Source organism: Acinonyx jubatus, chromosome A1, assembly GCF_027475565.1.
Source record: "Acinonyx jubatus isolate Ajub_Pintada_27869175 chromosome A1, VMU_Ajub_asm_v1.0, whole genome shotgun sequence".
Classification (NCBI taxonomy): domain Eukaryota; kingdom Metazoa; phylum Chordata; class Mammalia; order Carnivora; family Felidae; genus Acinonyx; species Acinonyx jubatus.
The window spans coordinates 92,990,699-93,012,386 of record NC_069380.1 but is presented as its reverse complement, the minus strand read 5'-3'; the positions used below and the strand labels follow the sequence as shown (position 1 = coordinate 93,012,386).

The 21,688-nt window shown below is 46.5% G+C and overlaps 1 long non-coding RNA gene across 1 annotated transcript in view; it reads left to right on the top strand.

Moving 5' to 3' along the window:
* Window positions 1-21,688, top strand: part of LOC128314949 (uncharacterized) — a 152,569-nt gene that overhangs the window by 38,476 nt on the left and 92,405 nt on the right. The window contains exon 3 of the long non-coding RNA XR_008297263.1: window positions 2,726-2,966. This is a non-coding gene — a long non-coding RNA (uncharacterized LOC128314949). The remainder of the gene's footprint in view (window positions 1-2,725; window positions 2,967-21,688) is intronic.

The window sequence follows — 21,688 nt, the reverse complement described above, 5'->3', positions numbered from 1 at the left end:
CACAGTTTGTGAGTTCAAACCCAGCATTGGGCTCTGTGCTGACAGCTCAGAGCCTGGAACCTGATTCCAGCAGGCTCTGCCCCTACCCTACTCATGCTCTGTATCTCTCTCAAAAATAAATAAAACATTAAAAAAAATTTAATGAAAATCATAAGGAAGAGAAAATGCATTCACAGTACTGTGCTGCATTTACCTCCCCACCCCCCAAAATCCAACAATAAGCAACTTAGCAGTTCGAACCCATGTTGTTCAAGGTCAACTGTATGTGCTCCCAAGTGATCTCATTTAGTCCTGCACATTTAAATACTATCTGTGTGCTGATGGTTCCTGGATTTATATAACTCAAGCACAGACCTTTCTTCTATATTCCAGACCCGCTCATCCAATGACCTTGTCAATGTCTCCCCTTGATAATCCCACCAGAATTTCACACGGAACACACCCACAATGGACCTCCTGGTTTTCACTTTCCTGACTTGTCCCTGCCCTCCCACATCCCATGTCTTTCCCCTCTTGGCAAATGGCCTCTTTCACTTTCCCGACTTGTCCCTGCCCTCCCACATCCCATGTCTTTCCCCTCTTGGCAAATGGCCTCATGATTCACCCAGGTGACAAAGCCAGAACCCTGGGATTCACGCTTGACTTCTTTCACTTACTCCGCTGACTCTCCTCCATCGATTATAGACATCAGCTTTCCCCACAAGAGTGTCTCAGCTCTGTTCACGTTTCTCTGACTCCGTGCTGTCACCCATATACCCACGTTCAAGGCACCTACCTCTTCAGCCTGTCATTCTGTAATAGTCCCCTGATCTCAATGCTTCCAGGCTTAGATTCTTGTAACCCTGTCTCTACCTAGTGGCCAAAATAATCTTTTTGAAATGTTATCAAATGCCAGCAGATTGCCTCCCACTCCTTTGCTTAAAACCCTCTCATGGCTTCCTAGTGTACTTAGCTTCTTACCCAGCTCCTTGCCATGGTCTACATGGTCCTGCTTTATGGAAACTTCCCCCTCCCCTCCACCACCACCCTATGCCTGTTCACTATCTGTGCACCTTCTTCTGAGAGCTGCTTCTCCATTTTCCTTTGGGGAATTCTTCTCTCCCTGATTCTTACCGCAGGTGCTCTAGGCAGGCTGACTTCCCTCCACCCACTGTGTCCGGGAGTCGGCATGCAACCCCAGCATGGACAGTCAGCATATTCTTTCCCTATGTCACAATGACTGGCTCAGAGATGAGTCCGTCTCCTGAGTTGATCCAGGAATACTGAAGCCCAGGTCTTTTGCAGGAACGGTGGGGAATGCTGGCTGCAAAGATGGTGAACACTTGGACCTCTGGGAACCCATCTAACTTATCACGTCAAGTGGGCAAGTCCCATTGACTCTGTTGAGCCAAGTCAGTCCCATGCCATGCCTCAACTTCTCAGCTGAGCCAACACATTCCTTGTTTAAGTTGGGTTTCTGGGCTAGCTTGTCCCGCAGGACCTACTCCTGTCTACACTTGAGCCTTCTCCCAAACCATTTTCCTTTCTACCCTCAGCCCTGGACCTGAGACATATTAAACCCTTTCTCACCTCAGTATCTTCGCCTTTGGTGTCCATGTTGCTTAGAATTCTCCTCCCAAGGTTTCAAAAAAAAATATTTTTTTAATGTTTATTTATTTTTGAGAGAGAGAGAGGGTGACCAGGGAGGGGCAGAGAGAGAGGGAGACAGAGGATCTGAAGCAGGCTCTGTGCTGTGAGTGCAGAGCCCAATGTGGGGCTTGAACTCATGACCATGACATCATGACCTGAGCCGAAATCAGGAGTCACCCTCTTAACCAACTGAAAACACCCAGGCGCCCCTTCCCAAGGTTTTCAAGAGGCTAGCATATTCTCATTTCTTAGATCCAAACTCCAGTAACCTTAAACAACCCTTCTAAAACTACCGGAGTGAAAGAGGCTTCTGCAGTTAGTTCCCTTTATCAGGTGACCTGCTTTGACTTAGAGCAGTGATCACATATTTCACATGTTTACCTCCTTACATACTTATTATCTGGCTCCCTCCATTAAAATATTAGCTTTATATCGGAAAGATTTGTGTGTCTTGTTCAGCTCTGTATACACTGTAGGTGCTTAGTAAGTGTTTGTTCAATGTGTGAGTGGGTAAATGCAAGTGTATGTGACTCTGCATACATTCATCTTGATGGGAGGGAAGGAAGGGATAGGAAATATTTACCATGAAGGACAAGAGGCACAGCTGGAAAGTACAATCTTCCTTCTTTTATTTTAACCCTTTATTTTTATTTATTTAAAAAAATTTTAATATTCATTCGTTTTTGAGACAGAGAGAGAGAGAGAGAGAGAGAACAGGGGAGGAGCAGAGAGAGAGGGAGACACAGATTCTGAAGCAGGCTCCAGCCTCTGAGCTGTCAGCACAGAGTCCAACGCGGGGCTCAAACTCACGAATTGTGAGATCATGACCTGGGCCGAAGTTGGAGGCTGAACCGACTGAACCACCCAGGCACCCCAACTGTTTGTTTATTTTTGAGACAGAGAGAGAGAGAGAGAGAGAGAGAGGAAGGGGCAGAGAGAGAGAGAGGAAAGGAGAAACTGAAGCGGTTTCTGTGCTGACAGCACAGAGCCCAATGCGGGTCTTGAACTCATGAACTGTGAGATCATGACCTGAGCTGAAGCTAGACACTCAACCGACTGAGCCACCAGGCACCCCAATCTTTCTTTTTCCTTGTAGGCTTTATTTACCCAGAAACCTTGGAGCAGAGTGTTCTACAAAGGAGGCCATCACAGCTGGATATGTTCCACACAAGCCTCTGTCCTGTGAGTCAGGGCTGCAGACGGGTGAAGCAGGTGGTGTTGGATGCAGGTGCCAGACAAGGGCACAGCCTTTCCCTTACCTGCACATCTCCTTCAGGAGCCCCATCAGGCTGCGGGCTGGTCTTGGCCAGAGTTGTTGTGCCAGGTTGAGGTAGCAGGTGAGTGTTACATCTTCCTCTTTGTAATGGGGACCACCCCTTTATCTGGAAAGGTCGTGGAGGGAGGTAGGCAGTCAAGGGTGAAAGGTCCTGCTTCCCTGACCTTGTGGATCTTGAATGCACCACTGGTGATAACGTGGTGGCAACAACAACAACAGACGTGGGTCTAGTGCTTGCTTCGTGCTGGAAGTGCTCTAAGTGTTTCATGTGTATTAGCATGTTTAGTTCCTGCAGCCGCTGAGGTCGATTACAGCTGGCCACAATTTCTTTGATACTTTTCCCATTGAGACGTTGGGGTATGGCCCCTCCTGTTGAATCTGGACAGGCTCTGTGACTGCTTTACCCAAGAGAATATGGCAAACGTAATGACGTGTCTGTTTGAAACTGTCTTTGAAGACCCTTGCCTGGGGGCACTTGCTCTAGGGAGAGCCAGACCCCACGTAAGAAGTCTGAGTACTGTGCTGGAGAAATCACAGGAAGGGGACCTGAGACCTCATGGAGAGAGAGAGGGACCAGCAGAGCCTTTGCTGTTCTGTCCCCTCTGCAACGTGGCTCCCCCCACAGCCCCTTAGCTACTCTCAACTATTGTTTAAAACTGAGATCTCCATCCATGTTGTCGCAAATGGCAAGATTTCATTCTTTTTGATCGCCGGGTAGTATTCCATTGCGTATATATACCACATCTTCTTTATCCGTCCATCAGTCAATGGACATTTGGGCTCTTTCCATAGTTCCGCGATTATCGATAGTGCTGCTATAAACATTGGAGTGCATGTGCCCCTTCGCATCAGCATGTTTGTATCCTTTGGATAGATTCCTAGTAGTGCAATTGCTGGGTCGTAGGGTAGTTCTATTTTTAGTTTTTTGAGGAACCGCCATCCTGTTTTCCAGAGCGGCTGCACCAGCTTGCATTCCCGCCGGCCGTGCAGAAGGGTTCCTCTTTCTCCGCATCCTCGCCAACACCTGTTGTTGCCTGAGTTGTTAATGTGAGCCATTCTGACAGGTGTGAGGTGGGATCTCATTGTGGTCTTGATTTGTATTTTGAGAATGTATAACATTCTCAACATTGTGAGAATGTTGAATGATTCTAAAAAGAAACCAAAAAACTAAGGAGATCTCCTCTCGTCCAGGACTCCTTCTATGGCGTCTCTGCCCCTTTTGTGCTCCATGATGCCTGGGGGTCTTTCTGTGGTACAAATGGAGATGTTGGCCCAGCCATGTCACTGCTGGCCCCTTAGCTCCATAAGGACAGAGACTCTGTCTTACTTGTCTTTTATATCTTCACTGTCGAACACAAGTCCTGGCTGGCTCAGTGTTGGTGCTCGGTAAATTCTTATTGAAACAGTAAATGAAGGGGCACCTGGGTGGCTCAGTCGGTTGAGCTTCCAACTCTTGGCTTCAACTCAGGTCATGATCTCAGGGCCACGGGTTCAAGCCCCGCATTGGGCTCTGTGCTGACAGTGCAGAGCCTGCTTGGGATTCTCTCTCTCCCTCTGTCTCTCTCTCTGCTTCTTTCCTCTGCTTGCTCATTCACTCTCTCTCTCCCTAAAATTAAAAAAAAAAAAAACCCAAACTGGTAAATGAACAAAGGAATGAATGAAGCTATCCATTGCGGTAGTTTGTGGTGCATGGGCTCTTGAGTCAGCTGAAGTTGGATTGAATCCTGGCTCTGCCACTAACCAGCAGCACAGAGCTGGGAGACTTAGATAATCTTGATTTTCCTCTCTGAAGTAGACACACTGAAATATCTACATCACAGGATGTCATAAGGAGCAAAGGAGACGTCATCTCTAAATCACGTAGCGCGCTGCCCCTCATGCAGTAAGCGCTCAGGAAATAGTACCTTCTACAAAACAAATGAATTTTATGATTGCGTGTGTCCTGCCTCTTCACATTCCTTACACTGCTGTCCCTGCATCTCAAGCAGGGTTTGTTGGCACAGACACTGATAGCCTCTGATTTCTTTTTCCTCGAGAATTCCTCACCGTTGAGCTTTTCCCTACTCAGCGCTGGGTTCAAATTCGTACAGTTTTTTCAGCACGGCCACCAGTGCCACCCCACCTCTGTGTCCACTGACTGACCCAGAGAGCGAGGGACAGGTCATCTGAGGCTCTGAGGAAACCCACAACTTGACATTGGAGAGGAGTCAGGCTCAGGTGATCAGATGTCCGCGCTTTGTGCTCGGGGTCTGAGGGCTGGACCGGGAACCAGAGAAAGGGAGTCAGCAGGGAGAGCCAGGGGAAAGGGGAGACCATGGGTGGACTATGGACAGTGGCATGGTAGCAAAATGTACTCATCACCCTTCCCTCCATATCTGGAGAACATTGCCAGCAACGAGCACAGTGGCATTTCATGTACAAATACTCATGGCAGAATGCATCAAAGCTTGAACAATAAAGGGACTCAGGATCTCATCTGTTATGAAATCCGGCAGAAAGACATCTGCAGGATCGGTTAATTGAGCTACTCAACAGTATCAGCAAAGACTCAGATTCTTTCCATCTACAGCATGCCGGTTTGTCTGGTTCCCATGGTGCCAATATGGCTGCCGCAGCTCCAGCCTTCACATATAGTCAACAATGTGCAGAGGCAGGAAAAAAAGTACTCTTGCTCTCTCACGCATCATTTTAAGAGCTGAAGAAAACATTTCCAGAAGTCTTCTGAAAGCCTTCCTCTGTGTCTCATTGGCCAGCATTGGTTCATTTGTCCATCCTAAACCAATCCCCGGAGGCTTTAACTGATCCCTGAAGTGCATGGAATCCTTTGGGGAGAGTGAACAAAACTTGGGGTCTGTTCCTGTTAAAAAGAGGCAGCCAGGTAAATGATTGTCGGTGAGGTTTTAACAGTGTCAGCTACGTAAGTTTATCCCACCCTCCTTTTTCTTGAGGGGTTTGCTATGTGGTATAAACATGAAAGTGTTCTGAAACCATGAATAAGGGCAACAGGTAATGATGTATCTGGGTAGCAGGTTGTCAGGGTTTGTGGCCTTGTGTTGGACCTCTGACAGTCTGTGTGAGTTGGGTGGGACACCCCCCGTCACGTTTTCTGGTTTTAGTTTGCATCTCTTCCACAGGAATTCAGAGGTTCCCCAGACAACCCATGTGGAGTTCTAGCTAAACACAGTTTGTGTGCATGGCACAGGACGATTCAGAAAAACAGATTTTTAAAGAATGTTTATTTATTTATTTTGAGAGACAGAAAAAGGGGGAGGGGCAGAGAGAGAAGGAGAGAGAGAATCCCAAGCAAGCTCTGCAGTGTCAGTGCAGAGCCTGACGCAGGGTTCGAAACTTGCGATCCACGAGATCATGACCTGAGCCAAAGTCAAGAGTCTGTTGTTTAACTGACCGAGCGCCTGACCCAGGCGCTTCAGAAAAATAGATTTTTAAAAGGGGTTTCTCTCTTCACAAAGCCAGGAACTTTTTGAAGATTTACTGATCACTTCATCATACACTAGCTATGCGGCCGCAGGCAAATTAATTAGCCTCTCTGAGCCTCATCACTAACTTGGCGATAAAAATTATACCTTCCTTCCAAGGGTTGTTGGGGTAGTTAAATGACTGAGGAAAACACGGAAGCTGAAGTATAGTACTCAGTCAACGCTGTTATCATTTTTAGTGGTATTGTTACTACACCATTGGCATCATTATAGGCTTGCCTCAGGGACGCTGTGGGTTGGGTTCCAGACCGCCTCAGTAAAGCAAACATCTCAATAAAGAGAGTCAAAATGAATTTTTTGGTTTCCCAGTGCATATAAAAGTTATGTTTATACTATCCTGTAGTCTATTGAGTGATAGCATTATGTCTAAAAAACCTGGACGTACATGCCTTCATTAAAGAAAAAAAATGTATTGCTAAAAACTGCTGACTGTCATCTGAGCTTTCAGCGAACCATACTCACTGATCACAGATGAGCATAACAAATATAATAATAATGAAAAAGTTCGGGGCGCCTGGGTGGCTCAGTCAGTTAAGTGTTCGACTTTGGCTCAGGCCATGATCTCATGTCTGTGCCTTCAAGCCCCGTGTTGGGCAGGGCAGAACCTGCTTGGGGTTCTTTCTCTCTCCCTCTCTCTGCCCCTCCGCTGCTCACTCTCTCTCAAATAAATAAGCTTTATAGAAAATAAAATTGAATAGTCGAGTCTTTAAGAAAGTAGAAATGCATTTTTTTAAATGTTAATTTACTTGAAGGTGGGGGAGAGAACCAGTGGGGGAGGGGCAGAGAGAGAGAGAGGGACAGAGGATCCAAAGCAGGCTCTATCTACACTGTCAGCACCGAGCCCGGCACGGGGCTCAAACCCACGAACGGTGAGATCATGACCTGAACCGAAGTCGGACGCTCAACCGACTGAGCCACCCAGGCGCCCCAAGAAACTCCTTTCTAAAAGCAGGCCACCACGGCAGGGAGACATGGCTGGGTGGCAAGCTGTGTAATGAATTCTCTCCTGGGAGGTGCCTACCAGCACTTCCTTGATGCTGTCGGGGACAGCACCGCCGATGAAGCGGAGAGGATAGAGTCTCCCTGCTCAGACGTGACATCTCAGAGGAGAGAGCCTCCCTGCTCAGACGTGACATCTCGGACGCAAGCCTGCAGGATGTTCCCGGAGGGAGCTGAAGTTGCATTTGGTGTTTGGTTCTGTGCCTTCGTTCTCGAGGGCCCAGCCCAGCCCCAGAGTCTGTTTTATTCTTGCTGGAGAGTGGGCAGCTGTAGCGTTGCAAAGCCCACACATCTGCAGAGACTTTTTCTTTAGTAAACCAGCTCTCGATGACAACCATTGCGTGTGTTCTGGGGTAGGCGCCAGCTGACTCAGGAATTAATCAAACCCTTTTATGCCAATTCCCAGCAGCTTTCAAAGGGTCTTCACACAGAACGCTCCTAAATGAGTAGCAAATGAATATTCATGGGTAGATTTTCCCCACTGCCTCTCCGATCTGATACGGAAGGACTCTGCGCTCAGAGCTGTTGGCTGTTTCTTCGGTGGAGGGGGCTGGGTTTGGCTTCTGCGCTTACTGTAGCGGAGAGGGAAACCTCTGACACCGAAGAGATAGAACGTCCTTCTCTTGACCGTGATAAACTTGTCAAGGGCCACGAGTTGGCGAAGGAGTCAGAGAGGTCAGAATCGGAGCGCTCGTCTGCAACGCGTGCAACAGGCTGGCACGTGTATTCTCCAGACGACCCAGGTTGCCCCCCAAGGGACCCATGTGACTGGGTTTCTCATTCCTTTTCCTGGCCCAATGCAAAGTTCTCAGCATTCTGATTGGACATTGCCCTTCAGTAGCACTAACTCCAACATTTGAAGAGCGCTTTCCAGTTTTCCGGGAGATGTGGATCCACATTACCTGATTCCCTAGACGCAGAGCATGGAATCTATTGCTCAGGTGAGGGACCCGAAGCTCGGAGAGCTAGTTAAGTCACAGAAAGGCAGGGGACACTGAAGGGCAGAGGTAGGATTAGAACACACGAATCCTGATCCCCAGGTGTGCACTGTGCACACTGTGGCCCCACTGCCTTCCAGCTGTTCACCAGGGTTTCAGCCCCAGACACGGAAAGTCTCATAAGCTCAAAAACCTGTCCTGTCGGGGAGGGGGGGAGGGGGGGCATCAAATCATTTTTTTAGTTCTTTTATCCAAGGGTTTGTGGTCTTTGTTGGATTTCTGTTCTGCAAGAGGCCTCCCAGAGGACGATCATGCTCTAGAGCACTTTCTAAAACCCAGAGTAACGCAAGTGGATTTGGCATCTCTCAGATTCGTTCCGGGGTTCTTCTGGATACCGCCCCGGCCAGCATGAAACCATCCGCTGCCTTCTGCCTCTCTCTCACGTGGTGTCTGCAGGGCTACCCCTGACCCACAGAACCATCCATCTTCAAACGTTTCCCCTGCCAAGCAGGCACTCTGCTCCAACGCTCGCGAGGAGCAAACTGGCCACCTGTGTGGAAGACGGTGGGGTCGCGTCCCTCAAAAATTACGAATGCACTGATTCTTGGATCCCGCTCTCTCGCTTCTGGGATTGCCTTCTTACCTATTACCAGGCGTGTGTACAGGATTTTCCATTGCAGCCCAATTCGTAGTAGCGAGGATTGAACCCGATCTGAGGGACCATTCACAGAGGACCGGTAAATGAGCTGGGATGAAAGAAGGTGGACACTTCATAGTTGCAGAAATGAGTGAGGAAGTTCTCAGTCAACTGGTGGAGAGTGATTGCCAGCAACATGCAGAGCAGTATGTATAATTTGCTGCCGTACTTGAGGAACTAATAAAACAGTTACTTGTGGGTGATGGCGGGGAAGAGGGGGTCAGACTTTTTGATGGGCACTTTTTAGATCGTCCTGAGTTTTGAGGCATGTTAATGGAGTCTTTATTCAGATAATTAAATTCAACGAACTTGCCCCCTGCCAGCCAGCCGCCATGGAGGCTCCTGGAGATCCACGCATTTCAACAGAATCCAAATCCTTGACCCTTGGGCCATCACTGGGAATTCATCAAGTTGCTGGGGGCATTCTGTTACCTCCTGGGGGCCAGTAAGAGAGAACGTGTCACCCCAAGTGTAGATACGGTGAAGAGTATGGAACGTAGTGAGCTGGGTAGGAGTAGAGTGATTGCTTAGGGGATTGAGAAGCTGTCCGAGGTTCTTTCAACGACTGGGATTTTGTGGAACCCAGGGCCGTACCCTTTGGAGTTCAGGTGATTCCCCAGGTCATCGTCCCGCCATGCCCTGGCTTGACTGGGTCCTGTGGCACCAAGGTATGCCGCTCGAAGAATGAGTAGATATTCTGATGCCAGCTCTCTGCGAGCATGGCCTCGCCTGGAACGAGGCCTGGCTTCTAGGAGTGAGGTCTTGGCACCGACTGCTCCATTCCACTATCAGGGTGATGCTGGAGACCTTAAACTACCCCAGGGGCATCGAGTTTTCCCAACCGAGCGTGTTCTGCTCTGGCCCTGCCTGGGGGAGGCTAAACAATCCCACTGTGGCTTACCTCCCCCAACTCCTGACGCAGAGCCTGCGCTCCCTGCGTATCCCCCTCTCCCCTTGCTATTGGTATGGACTCAGTTCAGGAAACTCCATATGCCTTCATTTTACTAGACAGCATTTCAACGAGCCCAGCCAACGAGCCCAGCAGGGCTGTCTGGAAGCTCTGGTGGTCATCATTTGTTGTCCTGAGCCACCTCCACTCACTAGAGGGCCGGGCCATGTGAGGGAGTAACTCTGTCAGTCTTACAGTTTTCCTAGAACGGTGAAAACAACATAGAAAACAGCAGATTTCCTCTGCCGAGCGGCAGGCTCGCATCCCACAGCTGAGACCGTCTCTAAGCCGGCTTCATTTGTGGGGAATTTTGAACTGCAAGCTTAGCACACTTGAAGTATCCCGGGGGCACTGGGTAAGTGCCTGGGGACTGAATGAGGCACACGGGAACCTCTGGACCGTTCCTTCTGGTGGGCAATGGAAGCACACAAAGAAAGCAGGGGTCTGCTGAGCAAAGTGGCTTCATTTGGCCAATGCTGGCCACTCATTTGCTTCCACCACAAGTGACGGAAAAAAGTTGTTTTATTAATTGAAGTATAGTCGACACATGAGGTTCTGTTCGCTTCCAGGGTACGACATAGTGATCGGGCACTGTGTGCGATGCTATGTTGACTCCGAGTGTAGCCACCATCTGTCCCCATACAATGTTATTACAATACCACTGACTCCATTCCCTGGGCTGTGCCTTTTATTCCTGCGACTTATCCCTTCCATAACCGGAAGCCCATAACTTCCACTCCCCTTCACCCATTTTGCCCGTCTCCCTACCCACCATTCCTCTGGCAGCCATCACTTTGTCCTCTGTATTTATGGGTCTGTTTCTGCTTTCGTTTGCTGTTCATTTGTTTCAATTTTTAGATTCCACATGTAAAGTGAAATCATATGGTATCCGTCTTTCTCTGAGTTCTTTCACTTAGCGTGATAGCCTCTAGCTCCATCCATGTTGTTGCACATGGCAAGATTTCATCCTTTCTTATGGCTGACTGATATTCCATGGTGTATGTATACACCACCTCTCCTTTATCCATTCGTCTCTTATGGACACTTGGGCTGCTTCCGTGCCTTGGCTTTTGTAAATAATACTGCAATAAACCTAGGGGTTTGTGTATCTTTTAGAATTAGTGTTGTTTGTTTTCTTTGGGTAAGTTCCCACTAATGGAATTACTGGATTCTATGGCATTTCTATTTTTAATTTTTTGAGGAACCTCCATGCTGGTTTCCTCAGTGGCTGCACCAATTTACATTCTCACCAACAGGGCACGAGGGTTCCCCTTTCTCTGCATCCTCCCCAACACCTGTAGTTTCTCATCTTTTTGATACTAGCCGTTCTGACAGGGGTAATGTAATGGATATTACATTGTGGGTTTGATTTGCATTTCCTGATGATGAGTGATGTTGAGCATTTTTTCATGTGTCTGTTGGCCACCTGTATGTCTTCTTTGGGAAAATATCCGTTCAGGTCCTCTGCCCATCTGCCCATTTTTAAATCAGATTGTTTGTTTCGGTGTGTGTTGATTTGTATAAGTTCTCGGCATATTTTGGGCAATAATCTCTTATCAGATATAACATCTGCAAGTGCCTTCTTCCACTCAGTAGGCTGCCTTTTTGTTTTGTTGATGATTTCCTTCAGTTTGCAAAAGCTTTTTATTTTGGTGTAGTCCCAATAGCTTGTTTTTGCTTTGGTTTCCCTTGGTGATAAGGAGACATGTCTAGAAAAGTGTTGCTAAGGCCAATATCCCAGAGACTGCTGCCATGGATAAACTAGAGGGTATTACGCTAAGTCAGTCAGAGAAAGACAGATACTGTATGATTCCACTCATAAATGGAATCTTGAAGAAGTGAACAAACAAACAAAAAGCAGAAGCAGACCTATAAATGCAGAGAACACACTGATGGTTCCCAGAGGGGAGTGGGGGGTGGAGGGGAGACTGGGCAAAATAAGTGAAGGGGAGCGGGAGATACAGGCTTCCAGTTGTAAGATGAGTAATTCACGGGTATAAGAAGCAGAGCATTAGGAATACAGCCCATGGTATTGTAATGGCGATGTAACGGGACAGATGGCAGAAACTTGTCTGGTCACTAAATTGTACACCTGACTAATGTAACATCGTGTGTCAACTGTACTCAAAAAAAGAGAGAGGGGCGCCCAGGGGCTCAGTCGGTTGAGCATCTGACTTCAGCTCAGGTCATGATCTCACGGTTCATGAGTTCGAGCCCTGCGTCGGTCTCAATGCGGTCAGTGCGGAGCCTGCTTCAGATCCTCTGTCTGCCCCCTTTCTGCCTCTCTGGGGCTTGTACACACTCTCTCTCAAAAATAAATAAACAAAGAGAGAGAGAGAGAGAGATTACTGCCTATGATTTCTTTTAGTAGTTTCATGGTTTCAGGTTTCACACTTAGGTCTTTAACCCATTTTGAGTTTATTTTTGTGTGTGGTGTAAGAAAGTGGTCCAGGTTCATTCCTGTGAATGTTGCCATCCAGTTTTCCCAAGACTGTTTATTTGTTTTTATTTATTTATTTTTAACTTTAAAAAAAATATGTATTTATTTTTGACAGAGAGAGAGAGAATGAGCGGGGGAGGAGCAGAGACGGGGACAGAGGATCTGAAGCAGACTCTGTGCTGACAACAGAGAGCCCGATGTGGGGCTTGAACTCATGAGCCGTGAGATCACGACCTGAGCCGAAGTCGAAAGCCTGACTGACTGAGACACCCAGGTACCCCTTCCCAATACTGTCTATTGAAGAGACTATCCTTTCCCCATTGTATATTCTCACTTCCTTTGTTGTAGATTAATTGAACATATATGCATAGGTTTATTTCTGGGCTCCCTACAGAAAGGGGAGTGTTTGTTTGTTTATTATTTATTTATTTTTTATTTTATTATTTTTTAAAAATATAATTTATTGTCAAGTTAGCTAACATACAGTGTATGCTGTGTGCTCTGGGCTGTGGGAGTAGATTCCTATGACCCATCACTTACGTACAACACCCAGTGTCCATCCCAACAAGTGCCCTCCTCAATGCCCATTACCCATTTTCCTCACCCCTCTGCCACCTTCCCTGCCATCAACCCTCAGTTTCTTCTCTATATTTAAGAGTCTCTTACAGTTTGTCTCCCTCTCTGTTTGTAACTGTTTTTTCCTTTCCCTTCTCCCATGGTCTTCTGTTAAGTTTTGTCACATTCCACATATGAGTGAAAACGTATGATATCCGTCTGACTTATTTCACTTAGCATAATACCCTCCAGTTCCATCCACGTTGCTGCAAATGGCAAGATTTCATTCTTTTTCATTGCCAAGTAGTATTCCGTTGTGTGTATATGCATATATATACACCACATCTTCTTTAACCATTCATCAGTTGATGGACATTTGGGCTCTTTCCAGAATTTGCTATTGTTGATAGCGCTGCTATAAACATTGGGATACATATGCCTCTTGGACTGAGCACTCCTGTATCCTTTGGATAGATTCCTAGTAGTGCTATTGCTGGGTCATAGGGTAGGTTAATTTTTTGAGGAAACTCCATCGTGTTTTCCAGAGTGGCTGCACCAGTTTGCATTCCCACCAACAGTGCGAGAGGGTTCCCAGAAAGGGGAGTTTTAATTGTCTTTGTTTTCTCCCTTTATCCAGATAGAAGAAATATATATATTTCTGAGTTGGGCATCTAGGCTCTGATCCAGGCTCTACTATAAATAATCTGTGGTTGATTTCATCACAGTCTGTGGTCCTCAGGATCCTACCTGTGGACTGGGTGACGGGAATCTCTTTTGCATGTCTTGGTGGACATGAGGGAAATGAATTAACTGGTCCTTCACCACTGTTTTCCTCTCTTCCCACCCAACCCATCTTCTCCATGGCCCTGTTAGAATTCCCCTTGAGAACACCCTGTGTGAAAATCCCCAAAGCCCATGTTTTTAAGGAGCTCACTGTTTCCAGCAGGCAAGAAACAAAGTACACACTGTTGGGAAAGACTGAGAAGAGCCAGATGCTATGCCATCAACAAGAGTAAAGTCATTTGGTAGGATGGTGAGCCCGCAGCCAACAAGCCCATAAGGGAGAGGCGGGAGGGGGGCCCAGGAGGCATAGAGTCAGGTGCTCAGAGCCAGCTAAATACGTCGCTGGGTGAACAGGGCCATCCTGCAGGCAGGATCCAGCTCCTTGGCTGCCAGTTCGGGACCTCTGGGCTGTCAGAGGGTCAGGGAGGGAGTAATGGCCGGAGCTATGATTTCCCAGCCAGGAAGAACAGAAAGCACATAGTGAATGCGTGGGGAGTGGTCGCCTTGGGAGACGGGGGTCCGAGTGCGGAGCAACCCCCCTAAGGTAAGCACTTAGCTCATTTGTCTCTGACGCTAGAAGCCCCAGCTGAGAAGTACTCTCAGCACCTCAGAGGCCCAGAACTGTGTATGCTCATGTTATTTTTTATTATGGTCATTACAGTCTTCTGGTAACCACACGTAGGAGCAGGAACTTTGCGAGGCCCACTGGAGCCTGCCCACACCCCATGCCCAGGACCCTGACTCCCAGCCACGGGAAAGGTCTCGGGGTGTGGGCTGCCTTCTGCACGCAGGAGCTGGAGATACCGATGAGTTGAATCATCGGCCCTTAGGTCCTCCAACACCTGCTCGGCTGCACAGGTCCATTGATGTTGCTCGATGTTGCTCATCTTAACACACTCATCCAAGAGCTGCATTAGGTCCATTTCTAGTCACAAAGAAGGCTTAGGAGATAGTGTTCACCAGAAAAGCCTCAGCTTCTTCTTCTTCTTTTTTAAAGTGGGCTTTATGCCCAGTGCAGAGCCCAACGAAGGGCTTGAACACATGACCCTGAGATCAAGACCTGAGGTGAGACCAAGAGTCGGATGCTTAACTCACTGAGCCACCCAGGCACTCTTGCCCCTGCTTCCTTAGAGTTGAGGCACCTGGAAAGCTAACAGGATCTTGCCCCTTATTTGCATTAAAAACAACCTAGGGGGAGCCTGAGTGGCTCAGTCAGTTCAGGGGGTTAAGTGTCGTACTCTTGATTTCAGCTCAGGTTCTAGCCCTACTTAGGATTCTCTCTCTCTCCCTCTCTCTCTGCCCCTACCCACCCCCCCAAATAAATAAATAAACTTAAAAAACAAGCAAACAAAAATGACCTAGGAACCATACTCCTGATGCATCTGTATTGTGTTTCTCAACAGTTCTGGAAGAAGAAAAGCATAGTCAAACCTTAACCAATGTACAAGCAATTGTAATATAGATCTCAATTAATTTTTATAAAATTATTTATAAATTGTAATCATATACATTAAATATTAATTTTCTTAAATTAATATTCTATCAACCAAATATATATAGAATTATCAATACACACACACATATTAATTTTCTCTCAGAAAAGACTGGCTGTGGGGAATAACTCTGATTTATAGTAAAACCTAAGGAATTTGATGACACATGAACTGAACACAAACTTCCACTTGAAGAAACGCCCTGTTTCACTTCTCATCTGAGCTGGGGCCCCACCCAGAAATTTCCTTTTCAAATCCATCATTAGTATTTCTGCTATGCCTAAGGGCCAAGGGAGTTCAGTCTATATACAGACCACACTGTCTTGCTCAGCTGTAAGAAGCTAAGTCTATAGGAAATTAGGTAACTGGATGGAAAGGGGTAGATTAAATTAATCATCTGGAAGATTTGTGGGGTCCCCAAATATCTGTTTTATAAACCAGATACCCCAAAAGCTTCTGGAATGTTCATGTTTTATCTAAAAGCTCTCTTGGGACAGTGGTGCTGAGTCCTTTCTTAACTTGGGCATTTCTCTTCATTTCTCCGTGTGATCCCAGAGGACGCCAGGCCACATAAAAGTGTCTCTAAGCGTTTGTTCTGGGAAGATACTCACACTAGAGATGGGTTGGCAATCATCGGTCTCATTTGTTCTCTAAGGAGAATGAGGTTGAAAACTAGGTTTTGTGTAGGGTCTTGGCTTGCTTCTGCTTGAAGCAGAGAAGAAAGGCAGAAGGAAACGGAATGAGGTCACAGGCAGTACTTGGCACAGGGAATGGCCCCACAGATCCCCTGGGAAGAGGGTCTGCATTTGTCAGCCTGGAGAGGGATGTCAGTGTGAAGTCTGGAATACTGTTTCACACGTTGTCATAGGGAGAGTCTGACGAGTGGGTGGGCTACACAAGGAAATTATGGTCCCAAATGGCTTAGATGAGGGGTTGCTGAGTCTATGGGGACCAGGCTCTTACTTTAAAGAGGGTCAGAGGGAATTGTGGCAAAGGGGAGTCTGAGCCCGTGGTAAGGAGGCACCGAATCAGCTCCAGCCGATAGGTGTCCAGTGGGAACATGGTTCCAGTCTTGCTAAATGTCATTGTTTTTCAAGAGAAGGTAGATATCCAGGTGTCCATATGCAATCTTTTGATTTATTAAAGGCTTTATTATGTATTTATTAAAACAATTACTGAAATAATTTAAAAATGTGTAAAACCTTGGGGTGTGTGGGTGGCTTAGTTGGTTAAGTGTCCAACTTTGGCTCAGGTTATGATCTCACGGGTCGTGAGTTCGAGACCCCACTGGGCTCTGTGCTCACAGCTCAGAGCCTGGAGCCTGCCGTGGATTCCGTGTCTCCCTCTCTCTCTGCTCCTCCCCTGCTCGTGCCCTGTCTCTCTCTGTCTCTCAAAAATAAATAAATGTTAAAAAAATATTTTTAGTATTTAAAACCATAGGAGGATTATCAAAATATATTTGCAATCAGTATATTGCAATCTGGCCTGTAGTCAGCCTGTGGCCCATCAGTTTGCTGTCACTAGTTAAGGTATTCTTTTGGGCTTAAGGTAGGGATGTATTTCCAGGTCTTTTTAAGTCCATGAGATCCTCCAGTGACTGAGGTTTACTGAGATTTCTGTGTCCCACACCACTCTGAGCTCAGAGCAGTAGAGAGAATAGAGGAGGAGAAGGCAAAGTCCTCACCTTTACTTTATTTTATTTTATTTAAAAAAATTTTTTTTTCAACGTTTATTTATTTTTGGGACAGAGAGAGACAGAGCATGAACGGGGGAGGGGCAGAGAGAGAGGGAGACACAGAATCGGAAACAGGCTCCAGGCTCCGAGCCATCAGCCCAGAGCTTGACGCGGGGCTCGAACTCATGGACTGCGAGATCGTGACCTGGGTGAAGTCGGACGCTTAACCGACTGCGCCACCCAGGCGCCCCCCTCACCTTTACTTTAAATTCCGGAGGAGGTACAACGTGAACACGTATTCCTTCCTTCCACAAATATCAATGAAGCACCTTCTATGAGCAACACTTTATACTGGTGGATGTAGCTTATTTTCCCTTCCAGATTGTAAACTCTTTACCTTTACAGGGGTAGAGCCATAATACAGATTAAGCCATAATAGAAAACGAGAGGTACACAAGATACTTCAAGGCAATATGGTAAAATGCCAAGATGGCGAACAAAATCTCTGGATTCCAGGGTAACTTTTGGAAAGAGGGCTGCAAAGGAGAGAGCCCAAGCGAAAGCATGGAGAACGAGAAACCGAAGTGTGCTTAGGGACATGGAGAGGCTCAGTTGCTGGTGGAGGGACGGCAGTGAGGTGGCTCTTGCAAGGGAGGGGGTGAGTGAAAAGGAGGCCTTCACCAAGATGGCGGCCATGAGAACATAAAGGGAGGACACAGTTTCAGAGACTGAGACATGTTTTGTTGGTATAAATAGTGTTTGGAAATGAAGTGGCTGTGGGGGGCAGGGCATAACAATGGTCAGAAAATACCACTCAACTTCAAGTTGAAACCCAAGTACTTGGAAATTAATGGCACATTTGTAGAGAGATCAGTACCAGGAACACACACATACACACTGTTTTGTTTTGTTTTGTTTTGTTTTGTCTTGTTTGTTTGGCAAGGAGATAGACAATGACTTCTGGATATAATAAAATTTAGGTGCCGGAGGGACAGCTAGGTCGAGAGGTCATGAATATGGGGAAAAGTTATGAGTCTAGAGTTTGCAAGAGACTCTGGAGCTACAGATACACATGTTGGAATCTTCTTTATCAAGGCCATGAATTTTGAAGGTAGAGAAGATTGTTAAGGAGTTGGTGGCAGAGAAGAGAACACGGCTAAAGGAAATTTTTGGAGAATACTGTTCTTAGGATGTCAGATAAAGACGATTCCCCTACAAATAGAGGATCGCACGAAGAACCCAAGAGGAACATGCAGGAAGAGCCCCACAGGCAGCTGCAGGCCAATGACAGGGCGGACCCAGCAGAATCTGACAAATAATGTGCCGTCTAGAAATCTCCAAGGACCAACTTCACTGAGGTGCGGGTGGAGAGCAGAACTCAGGGTACACAAATGTTTAAGGGTAAGTAGGTGGTGAAGAATTCACAACAAGAGTAAAGGGAACTTTCCTTTCTTTTGAGTTTATTTATTTTTTTAAAGAGGAACAGATGATATGAATGGGGGAGGGGCAGAGAGTGAGGGAGACAGAGAATCCCAAGCAGGCTCCACACTGTCAAGCGTAGAGCTCACACCCGTGGAATCATGAGATCATGACCGGAGCAAAAACTAAGAGTTAGACGCTTAACTGACTGAGCCCCCCAGGTGCCCCAAGAGAACTTTCTATCACTGGGGAGGAAAAGAGCCGGTTCAGCTCAAACAGTACTGATGAACACAAAATGTAATGGTGGCAGATCTTTGAAATACTACTTGAGGGTGCGGTTTCCCATATGTCCTTGTACCCCAGACCTTTCCCCCACTCAGGCAGCTCAGCCTTGCTGTACGTACAGTTTCAGTGATGGGGTGCTGCCACGGGATATCATCAATAATTTTGGAGGAATATGAGGCTGCTTGGTCATGTGACTACATAAAGAGCCCCTGGTTGAGGAAGGAAGAGAGTGGAAGGGGAAGCAAAGGAGATGCTAACGTTGTATTTCCTGAGAACTACCACCTGTAGTTCTATGATGGTTAATTTCATATGTCAACTTGGCTAGGCGATGGTGCCCAATTATTTGGTCCAACGATGGTCTAGGTGTGGCTTTGGAGGCATTTTTAAAAGATGTGGGGCACCTGGGTGGCTCAGTCAGTTAAGCTTCCGACTTCAGCCCAGGTCAAGATCTCATGATCTTTCAAGATCGAGCCCCACATCAGGCTTGCTGCTGTCAGCTCAGAGCCCGCTTCAGATCCTCTGTACCCCCCGCCTCTGCTCCTCCCTTTGCTCATTCTCTCCCTCTCTCAAAAATAAACAAACATTTAAAAAAATGCAATTAGCCTGTACCATCAATAGACTTTAAATAAAGCAATTGCATGCCATAATGTAGCTGGGCCTTGTTCAGTCAGTTGAAGGCCTTTAAAGACTGAGAGTTCCCTCAAAACGAAGGAATTCTGCCTCCAGACTGAAATATAGAAAGCCTACCTGAGTTTCCATACTTTGGGCTCAAGACTGCAAGTTCAACTCACTGAATTCCAGCCTGTTGGTCTGCCCTACAAATTTTGGACTTGACGGTACTTATAATTACATGAGCCAGTTCTTTAAAGTCTCTCTCTGTGTATGTATATGTGTATATATCAGATATCCACCTATATCTATCTGTCCTATAGGGTTTTGCATCTGTATAAAATCCTGACAAATACAGGCTCCTTAAAACTCCCAGATGGGTTCAGGGAACCTGAAAGTAATGGTTGTAAGACCTCAGAGAAATAATGATCACTGGGTTGCCACGGGGAATGGAATCTGGTGTTATCAGACAGTGTGATTAATTAAGAGAAGGCAAAATCCAACTTAATATGGGAAATCACTATAGGAAAGGTTTTATAGAAGAGATGGGTTTTGAGCCTTCCCACAGAAGCACATCCTACCCTGAAGTGAGGAAACGCTGGGTTTGAAGCCATATAAAATAGGCCTAAGCCCCCCTTTCACAGCCGGGGACCTCTCTCCACACCCTGGAAAATATATTGCCTGGGTCTGAGCCTCTCTGAAGAAAATTAATGATGCTCTCTTTGGTTAACGGACATGTTTGCTTTTCTTTGACCACTACAATATTTGATTGTTTTAAGCCTCAAAGGAAAAGAGAGGAATGAAGAGGGCTCCTCTTTTCGTGGGCTTCCTTTATGTCATGTGTTTTAATCCTGTCAGATACATTTTTCAAAGGCTTTAAATGAATGGAGCTTCAGGGGGACAAGTTAACTTCCTGAAACTTCAAGTTATTTCTGTCTTGTTACTTTGAAAGGGCACCAGAGCTCACAAAGCAGAGACAAGAAGGAACAAACAACTAAAGGTGAAGGGCGAGCCCTTGCACGTAGGAGGCAGGCTCGCGTGGAACATGAGGTTATGTGGCAGGCGGTATGGAGGTGAATCACGAAATTATATAGCCGTTTCATTCCCCAGGAAAAAAAAGGTTCGATGAAACAGACCAACCTATCATTGAAAGTGACATAAATGCTGGTTAGTGCTATTGAACCATAGAAAGCTCAACTGATTATGATTTCTTTTTTCTTTTAAAAAGCAGCTAATTGCCACAGATATATTTCCTCCTGCTTTTCAATGCATTCTGATCTTAGGACGAATCCGATGATTCACGTAATTGAACAAAAATATGCATTATTACATAAGAGAAGGGAAACGATTAAATTATCCCTTGGGTGCCACTCGTTTCTAGTTCATTCTGCAGTGCGTGGAGTAACTTGAAGTTTTCTCTTCTCTCAATAGGGAAAAATGTCCTTTGGCTGAAATGGTTGCATCTAAACCATTTGCAGCAAGAATTCAGCACCCACAGCAGTAATCCCCTAATTCTGGAAGTTTGCCCTACAATATGCGGACTGCCAGATAGCACTGGGAGCATCCATAGAAGACAATGATTTCTAATGCAGCGAGTGAACTGCGCATGGCAGATGCCGTTGGCTGCGGGGCCACACTGGCTACTGATGGGGTCCCTGGGAGGTATGCTTTTCCAGGGCTCATTGTTCACCCTGTTCAGCTTGCCCTTCTAGAAAACTGAAAAATGAAATAGGATAATGGTTCTCACCCTCGGCTGAAAATCAGAATCACAGGGACAGAGTTAAATATATTGATGCCTGAGCCTTATCACAGAAATTCTTATTTCATTGATCTGGGTTGCAGCCCATGTGTCAAGGTCATTTTTCAAGCTCTCAAAACTGGGCCCTAGGTGGCTCAGACATTAAGCATCTGACTTCGGCTCTGGTCATGATCTCCTGGTTCATGAGTTTGAGTCCCACATTGGGTGAGCTCACGTCCCACTTCGGGTGAGCCCTGCTTCTCTCTCTCTCTCCCCCTCTCTTTCTCTGTCTCTGCTCTCTCTCCCTCTCTCCCTTGTAGGATTCTCTTTCTCTCTCTCTGCCCCTTGGTCACTTGCGCCCCCCTTCTCTCTATCTCTCTCTCTCAAAAATAAAAAATAAAATTCTCAAAACTATTTGTAACGTGCAAGCCAAGGTTGGGAGCCGCTGCTCTGTTACAGAGCTCAGTAAGTTACGGATTGTAGAATGCCAGAACTGGATGAGAACTAATTCCTAGCTTTACAGACAAAGCAGCTGATACTCATTGACACCAACGGATTTTCTCGAAATCACATATCTTAATAGCGTGGTGACTAGAACCCATCGCAGTGTTTTTTTTCTGTAACACTTGACGACACAGGGTTTGGTTGATTGGCTGGGGAGGAATGAGGGACTTACAAGTGCTTGAGAAACTCAACATATTGTGTA